Source organism: Colias croceus, chromosome 10 (assembly GCF_905220415.1).
Source record: "Colias croceus chromosome 10, ilColCroc2.1".
NCBI lineage: Eukaryota > Metazoa > Arthropoda > Insecta > Lepidoptera > Pieridae > Colias > Colias croceus.
In genome coordinates, this window is record NC_059546.1 from 8060919 (window position 1) to 8070986 (window position 10068).

A 10068-nucleotide genomic window follows, 5' to 3' on the forward strand; every position below is an offset into this window, starting at 1 on the left:
TTCAGCGCTTAAACAACACATTACAGGTTATATCAGAGTGGGGTGATGCTAACCTAGTAAAATTCAATGCGTCCAAAACACAAGCTTGCTTATTTACAGCGAAAAAGAGTTCACTCCATCTTACTCCAACTTTTCGCGGTGTGCCGATTGAAGTGTCCAACAGTCTGCAGTTGCTTGGTGTCACAGTATCATCGGACCTCAACTTCAAGCAGTTCATCGAATCAAAAGCGCAATTGGCTGCAAAAAAGCTCGGCATTTTGGCTAAAGTAAGACGATATTTCACACCAGACCAACTTCTCAGATTATACCAAGCTCAAGTGCGGTCGTGTGTCGAGTACTGCAGTCATATATGGGCTGGTGCTGCCAAAACTCATCTAGGGGCCCTAGATTCGATGGAAAAGCGCGCGATAAAACTTATAGGAGATCCAAGTTTGCTAAAGAAGAAGCTCCTTACTCTTGAGCATCGAAGAAAAATAGCTTGCCTATCGGTCTTCTATAGGCTTCACTTCGGCGAATGCGGATCCGAGTTGCACAGCCTTGTACCGCCTTCTCCTTTCCACTTTAGAACTTCGCGACGAACGGCCGGTTTCCACCCCTTCATGGTTGAAATCCCTCGAGTGCGCACCAAGCGTTATCAGAACACTTTTCTGATCAGAACTGCGAAGGAGTGGAATTCCCTTCCTCCTACTGTGTTTCCCAATGAGTACAATTTGGATTTATTTAAGAAAAAAGTGAATAGGCTATACCTCTCTGATCAGGCATGCTAACCGAGTGGACCGCATCTGCGCTTAACATCAGGCGAGATCGCGGTCAAATGCCTGAACAGTCTTTGAATAAAAAAAATAAAAAAAAATACCTAGACCTTATTTACAGCTTGCGCCGCAGTATTATGCCTTGTTAAATATATTTTACTTGTGACCATAACATAATATCATTAGTTAATAATATTAAAAATCTCACACATCAACAGTATTTTCAAATCCCCGCTGACGGAACCGGGTTCTGTCGAAGTTAAACTACCGTGAGATATATCAGTGACCTGTCAGATACCTGGTTATTGATAGACTCAGGGGATTAACCCTTTAGTTCATAGTTGAGTGCTAAGTTACACGTCAGCTTGACGGAGATAAGATTTTGAACCGAATTTGAAACAAAGTTGTCCTTTCCAATCACAATCATAGGAACTGGTAGAACATAATAAAACATTTGAATTAACTATTCATTGCACATTATTTCAGTTAGCCCGTTATTTAACTCTTAGGAACGAGTTTAAATTATTTAGGCATATAGATATTAAATATAAAAATACCTATTAATACAGATACAGTATTATATTTGATCTTTAGTATTATTGTCTCTATTTTGTTGAGAATGATGAAATGAAACATAGCTTCCTATAAAGTTAGAGAGAACGATTCACCAGCGATATGTGTTCGGAATATATTATGGCATTTCGCCCTTCAAAAAGAAATTATCTACTTAAGTACGTTATTTAGATAATTTAATTCCGTGTTCGATGTTATCACAAATTAGGTATTTAATTTATTGTTTTACTTACGCTCATCATTTTATTGAATTTATCATTAATTTTAAAAATACATATTAAAATGAAAATCGAACTAATCTTTTCCATCGCATGATGCATCCCTTATCATCAAATACCAAGTTCTGTAATTTTTATTAGTTTTACTCAAGGATGGACTTTGAAATTTAAATCTCAATAAAAACAAAATTGTTTTTTCTACAATATTTATAACTCCGAAAAAAAAATGTCAATGATGTTTGATTTGTTGGATTTGTCTCTCCACCGAATAGCAATATTGAAATAAATACCTATTAAACATTGAAATTGTCTACAAAAAAGTTACGAACAAAATAATGATGATCCGAAACGACGTAGCTAGTTAAAAAAAAGCGTGTAATAAAATCCATTCAAAATACATGATAACATTTAAACTTTTACGCATACCTAACAACCAAAAAGTTCATTTAAATTTACCTACACTTTCTTTATGCTTTATTTAGCGTTGAATTATTTATTAAGCCAAAAAAATAATATGTAGATACAAAGCTACTTTTTATCTGTAAACTGTCTCTGACTTACTGACAGCTGAAAGTCAACAACAGCTGAAAGAAACAACTAATCCCAAAAAATGTCAAAACTAGAATTAATTCAACACGTTTTGTGTTGTGTAAACAATGTCGATGCAATATTAACGAAAACAATACCTATTTAAATTATCCCTTGAAATGTTTACACAAAATGTAATAAAATTCGCAAAATTAATTTTCAAACGATACAACAGCATTTAAATCAATACTTTAAACATAATTAACGTTTTTGTTTATTTAATCTACTTTGTTATAGTAGTCAATGCGCATTAACATCAATATTCCAAGAAATAGTTTAAATTACTCGTAAGTAATAGAAAGTAACGTAAAAATCTTGTAAAATAAATATAAACCGATCTCATATAACATTACTTATACTAAAAAAAACATTAAAAATACCTTCGCTATTAACATACCTAAAATTAAAATTCGAAGAATCTATAACCATAAAAAATTGAAAATAATACGACACATATGACATTACCACATAATATACGCTGCGTATTTTAATATTGGTTAGTGAAGTCAAGGCACCTATTTCTTAATTATTTGGAATCCAATATCGTAATCACGTTATCACGCGGGTTTCTTAACCAAGGTCGAACTTGGAATTATCTAGTTGTTAACTAGACGATCGTTAGCGAAATAACTTCATTGAGACTTGGTTTTCGTTTGTAAATGGAAACATACTTTTGATTGTAATGTTTGTTGTTATTTTCCAGATTACAGATTGAAAAATGTGTAAAACCAAATACAAAAAATATAGCGGTAGTAATTATATCACAAATCACAATGTTGCTTTATTATCTAAGTACTTACTTTAAATTTAAGTACCTACTTACTGTAAAACTCTTTCCTTAATAAAGGTTATGTTATAATGTATTAACATTGTTCATAATATGATTAGTTGATATGAACTCGAGACCAGGCGAGCGCGCAGGAAATAAATTGATTTTTCAATTTATCTGCGCATGTTGTAACATCACCACTGCTCGAACGGTGAAGGAAAACATCGTGAGGAAACCGACATGTCGAAGAATTAAAAAGTTCGACGACATGTGTCATCCGCCAACACGCACTTGGCCAGCGTGGTGGATTATGGCCTGTACCCTCATAGGAGGCCCGTGTCCCAGCAGTGGGAACGTATATGGGCTGATGATGATGATATGATTAGTTTATTACATCTAAAAATAAACATTACCTACCTATACCTACGTGACATCGTTTTTAACAACAAATTAGGTAAATTCATTTTCAAACAGAAGTTTCCATAAAAATAAAACGAGACAGAGACGCGGCATTTTACAAGTATTAAATAAATTTAATATTTATTTGTCAGTAAAAGTATCTTAGCTTAAGTGTAAAATTGAACAATTAGTAAAAATATTTATCGTTGTCCTTCAGGTGTCGAGCTACGTTAAATTAAAATACATTTAGGTATAGCTGGAAGGAAAGTAATAAATTCTCTCTCTAAATTGAAATGTAATTGCTAGAAAGACAATAAGAAAGGCACTAATTGAAATAAGAACATTCCAGAAAAAAATAAGTTGCGACAGTTTTTAACAACAAACTAAACGAAAAGCGAGCATTTATCGAAAAATTTTTCATTTAAACTTGTTTACCACCGATTCGGAATGTTTATTGATATTAAAATGAAAAAAACAAAAGCATATCTTCACATCCGTTCATATACATAGTATAAAGAAGTTCATAGTTACTTGCGTAAATTAATTATTAATAGATATATCAGCATCGTAGCAACTCGTAACAAATAGGTTACATGCGAAATGCGAATTTACCAAAATATGTAATGTTATTTTAATGCAATTTAAAAATAAATGAGTACGTATACTACATTTAGGTATAAAATTCCAATTGCTCATTAATTTATCTACACTAATATTATAAAGAGGAAAACGTCGTATGTTTGTTTGTTTGATTGTAATGAATAGGGTCATAAACTACTGGACCGATTTTAAAAATTCTTTCACCATTCGAAAGCTACATTATCCACGAGTAATATAGGCTAGGTTTTATCCAGGAAATCCCACGGGAACGGGAACTATGCGGGTTTTTCTTTGAAAACGCGGGCGTAGCCGCAGACGCAAAGCTAGTGTCTAAATATAATTACTCTTGAAACTTATTCTCAAAATCTGCACTTTGAAAACACAAGCTAAAATTAATTAAATATAATTTATCCCTTGCCTCCTTGAATTTTGATATTTAACCTCTCCGTCCTTAATCACGTTTAATAAGAATCATGGAGCTGTTTATATCATTAAAACCAAGTTTAACTCAAACAGTGCGTTAATTAATTTTGGGTTAAATCCTATTTACGCATAAACATTACTTGTATAGGTAGGACTATATTATATTTGAGTAAGTTTCTTGCTAAATACTTTAGTTTCTACATGTTAAACTTGTACACAAATATTAATTATTGTTTATCGTACTGATTAAAGCGAGTTTTTTCATAAGAGTCATTTTACAAACGAATCCTACATCTGTTGCTTAACATTACATAGCTTTTCATAATAACAAACAAGCCATTATTTCAAACATTTAAAAAAAATTAGAGAAGAATACATGCCTATTGCTTTAGTTTATAAAAAAGCCGCATGATTTAGTGGGTGTAATTTGAAACATTTCTTGTAAGCGTCAAAATCATAGTTCAAAATGTTTCAATTCCCTCAAGTATAAACAAAAAGTACCATTAAAGTACGTACCACGTAACTAATCACAATTTTAGGTTTAATACTAGGCGTTTCAATCTGGTTTCGCAACAATTTAGCGGTGATTTGTCGGCCTAAGCCTTAGAAATGTTTTCTTTATGGCCCTCGTAAAACTTTTTCATATCGCACGCCGAAGTCGAATTTAATTTTTATCCGAAATGGGTTATTACGGAAATAAAACATGCGGTATCTTATAATAATATCTCCCTGGACTATCTCCATAGAGAAAAGTCAAGTGAGATATTTTTATAGTCTATAATAAAGTGCCAGAACCAAACAAAATGCAGTTTTAATTACATCTCTCCTAACCTGTTAGCAAGCTGACCCAGCAAGAATGACAGAAATTCCATTCCAACGATAGAACTAGAAAAATATTAAAACAGGCATCAAATTTCCCGGGTTCTGAATTCAGATTTTTTGAGTTTTGACTTCGCGGATTTTTGCTGACAAACCATATCTGGTTTCTGCTGGCATCTTCTGCGATAACTTAGTTACGATATCCAATACTCCTGTCTCCTGTGATAAATAAAAATAAAAATATATCAAGCTCAAATGAAAAACAGTCGCGGACTCAAATCTCAATATACCTACCTAGGTACCTACAAAATAATATTTTGATAACGAATTTGATAGGTACCCAATATTACTTAATAAATGTATCTCAATAAATGTATCATTACTCTCTATTAATTTATGAATAAATTATACTTGTCCACAATTAGATAATACACCCTTTCATACACTATCAAATCAAATGTCAATACTAAAATATGTAGTATGTAATAATTGCATACCTAGTTAGCGTTAAATAACTATTTATTTTGCGGTGACGTTTTGTGGTTAGGCTTTATCCGATTACAGCTAAACAACATTGTCATAATTTGCTTTTATGATAATTAAATCAATAGTATTCATTAAAATTTCATTCTCTAACTTATCCGAATAAATCGATAAAATGATTGAAACTCATAATACCTAGTTATTATATGTCAATTGTAATAGGATTATGATTTATGAATAAATTACTAATGACGAAAAGGGAAGGCAAAAAGTACAAAATATTATGGGCCTTTGTAGATCGACGCGGACGTTTCTCTGATCACTAATGACTTCAATTTTACATGTCAAGTGTTGAAGGTCGAAGTCCCTAAAAATAGACGAGTTTCACCAATACGATTTACAGTAGGTACTATGAAAATATAAAAGCAACTGAATAGGTATGAAATTGTAGATGATGAATGAATCATTTTGTAGATGATTCCTTAAAATATTCTGAGAACTGTAGAGAACCAAATAGCCTGAGTCTAATGCTGTTTGAAATTAGATAGGTAGCAACCGCAATCCGTAACCTTCCTCAACTAGACTTACTTACAATGCCCATTACCTTAATACCTATGATTAAATTTCAAAAGCAATTGAATACAAGATATATTACGAATTTATACACTTAATACCTACCTACTTACCTACCGGTGAAGTTTATTCAATTCAAATTCTTTGATTGTATCATGTTTGTTGTCGTAGATACTGCAAAAAACGGTACGTGCCTAATTAGGTATTTTCTTTTCATTAGGTTCCTAGGTACAAATTTAATATTTTTAGTAACTAGGTAATAGTATGGTAATAGTCTAATAAAAAAGTTTTTTCTGGAAGTGGTAAGTTCTTAAAATTTATTGATTTCAGTCCTTTATTCCGGGCATATTATCAAGCTGTAGAGAATTGGGAAGCCGATGGTTTCTGATGCATTATAATAGTGTAATCATATAGGGTCATTGCGCCAGTTCGCGTCCACTTAGTGCAGTTGGAAAGTTTGAAGGAGAAGATAAAAATGTTCCAGAACAAATTTCAGCGCAAAATTTATGTAACATGTTCATTACATAGTCTATTATAAGATTTACTTTCAATTGTGTTGGAAATATCATGTGGTTTTTATTTATCTAGACAAATAGCAGAATTAGGCGTTTTACCCAGTTCGCGTCCAAAAATTCCAGTTTGCGTCCACCCGTGGACCAGTTCGCATCCACCAGCTTAGAAAAAGAATTAAGAGTGTATTGGGTGATATTTTATCAGATAAATGCAAATAAAAATTAGATTTTAATAAATTATTTATTTACGAATATAGTTATTTAATAAAAACCGGCCACGAGGGTTCCGTATTAACCTGTTTTTTTTTTTTTTTCATATGTTTTAACTGTAAATAATTATTTTTTCAATATTTCCCTTATTCGTGCTATAAGACGTTGCTTCGTACCAAACTTCAAGTGTATGTGTTCACGTAAAGTACCCTGTAGGTTTTGATTCCCTTGCGAATGTCGAAATTTGCGAAAATTTGCATCATAAACGGCTTTATCTTTTGAATTCTTTGGCTTATAAGTTTGATTTTTTCACTGCTTCAAGGGACTGTAGACTTGAGTATTCAATAAAAATTTCAGCTTTATACCTGAACGCGTTACTGAGAAAAAGGGTCTTGACAGAAAGACAGACCAGCAGACGGACATACAGACGGACGGATATCAAAGTGATCCTACAAGGATTCCGGTTTTTTAATTCACTGTAAGGAAACTGAAAAACTTATTTATATTTATCTTCTCATCATTAATAGAACTAAAAATTAACAAAGAACAACGTTACATTATGTAAATAAATAATAATCAGTTCTATTAAGATTACCTACCTACCCTATTTTTTAGTTTGTAATGAATTAAATTCCTTTTTTGTTTATATTATTTTCTTAACCACAGACTTATTGACTCTCATTCTCAAAGATACTAGTCTCATTCTTAGAATACCCATTTTAAAATGAAGAAATAGCATAAAAATTTGCTAATTTGAATGAAAATTTAAATTATCAACTTGTGTGGTCTTAGTCAAAAATTTACAATCTATTTTAAATTACATATTTTAACAAACAATTCATTGCTACGTAATGAAAAACAATGTGGACGCAATATGTTCTATTGTTATGCACTATAGGTATAGTTTGCGCCCACCGTGGACGCAAAATGGAAGTTGTATAAATTCGGTGTAGTAATTCGCGTCCACCTTATTTTAGCTATTAATTGTAAAAGAAATAAGCTGATTTATAATCCATACTATTCCATGTTTTGTTAGCAAAGTAAAGAAACAGTTCCATATTCAAAAATTCACATTTAACAATAAGATACTTACCGCCAAACGCGACGCTGCGCACTATTTTTTTTTCAAAATCCCGCGCGTTTTAACTCTCTCGTCTAATAGCCAAAATTAAATATTTTTTTTAAATAGGATAGGCGGTGCGCAGGCATATTTTGAATATGTGTGCATGTCTCTTTTACATTGAGGTATTATCGGAAATTTTTCTTATTACAATTTTACATAAAGTATACTTATTTTTGTGAATTTTCTAAAAGATATCCGCAAAATGGACGCGAATAGGCAGGTGGACGCGAACAGGCGCAATGACCCTAGGTATTTACAGATACATAATATGTATGTAAATCTATAACTAGGTATACTATGGGTAATTACTGAATGGTTGTAATATTTTCTACAGCACGCCGACTACGATTTTAATACCTAGTATCCGACCGAACATACCTACCTACCTACGAAATAAATATTTGGTTGGTCTAAAAGTGCTTCACTATCAAAATATGTTGCCAGTTGGTTGGGGGTAATTACAAATTAAAACTACAATCGGTTGTTACTGAGTAGGTAATTAATATTGGGTAAGTACCTATGTATATTAATTAGAAATGGTTTATTCCGGTTAAGATAAACAAAATATAGTGTTATAAATACGATAAGCAATCCATTCACTGATACAAGACCTATTTCTTATTATTGATGTGATAATGAATACGAATGGCACATTTAAAATTAAAATCATCAATGCCGACCTTTGGAACCGAAAAAATCATCCATAATGAAGTATGTACAATGTACATAGGTACTTACAGTTAAAATGCCGGTGACTTGAAAATCCAGTGATGATGTAAAACCAACAAAACTTTGTAAACACAAAATAAAAACACGCAGTATGTTTATATCACACTAGAAAGTAGCACAGATTATCGTCATTTTGCACTAATTCACATCACAAACACAAAAAAAGTTTTGTTTATTTCGCGATATCGTTGACGCGCGCACTACGCACAACATACAACCTCATCGCACGAAGGTCGCTCGCTGACTGACTCGCTGATCGGCGATCGCAGATCGCTCCAATCCAAGATTCAAGAATCAAGAAAGTAAAATTCAATCTTCATTCGATTACTGAACGAATGAATGGTAAATCGTAACCGTAAAATATTTTTTTCTTATCTACTAGGTATAATATTTATCTAAATAATTCTAAACTTATATGATTCGTATCTACTTATCTATTGGAATTATTTAATGATAGTGTTTTTAAAATCTGTTTCCACTCGACGGAAATATTACAGATAATCCTAAATAAGGTACATAATACGAATACCTACTAGATAACAATTTTGATAAACAAACATAAAGTTTCTAAGTAAAAAAATACACAACAACGTTTATCGGATTATCGCTAAAGACAAGATAGCTGAATCCTACTTGTTATTTATTATCGATTATCGTAAAAAGACTACCTATCACATTGGTTTGTTCTATCATCTCTGTAGGACCTTATAAATTATAATATGTACCTATCTAGTAATGTTGGTTACGCTTTCACGAGAAAACTATTGAACAAATTTTGATATTTGACAGTGATGTAGGTAACTTATAAATACCATAGTAAAGAGAAGTGCTTGTATATTTTGAAATGTTAATAATATATGTACATGTACTTATCAAATAAAATACTATGACAGGATAAAAGTAACAAGGTATGTCTATTGCCTGCATTATGTTTCCGTAGTAGTAGGTATGGTATTTTCTTTGTATGCCTATAAATATATCCACAGCATTGAATTCATTGTGAGTATTGAAAAAAGTGGAAAACAATGGAAATTTTGAAATAGTGCATAACGAAACATTATTGAGCGTGTAGTAAAATATGATACTTAATACATATAAAATATAAATACCTAATACCTACTCTAAATAATTACCTAAATCCTGAACGAGGGAAGAGAGCATTATTAATTATTATTTTATTCATTAATTACGCCACACCATGTATATTATAGTTTTCCATCCTTCAGCCTCGCAAACACTGGTTTATTTCTAAATACGCGATGACCTCACAAAATGTTCCTTCATAGAAATTTATCTA

General features: G+C 31.9%; 1 protein-coding gene across 2 annotated transcripts in view; it reads right to left on the reverse strand.

Annotated features, from left to right (window-relative positions):
- LOC123695159 (inactive angiotensin-converting enzyme-related protein-like) overlaps positions 1 to 9003 on the reverse strand; it is a 151920-nt gene extending 142917 nt beyond the window's left edge. For both annotated transcript variants that reach the window (XM_045640906.1, XM_045640905.1), the window contains exon 1: positions 8781 to 9003. The gene's annotated coding sequence lies outside the window, so the exon portion shown is untranslated. The remainder of the gene's footprint in view (positions 1 to 8780) is intronic.
- Positions 9004 to 10068: the final 1065 nt, after the last annotated feature.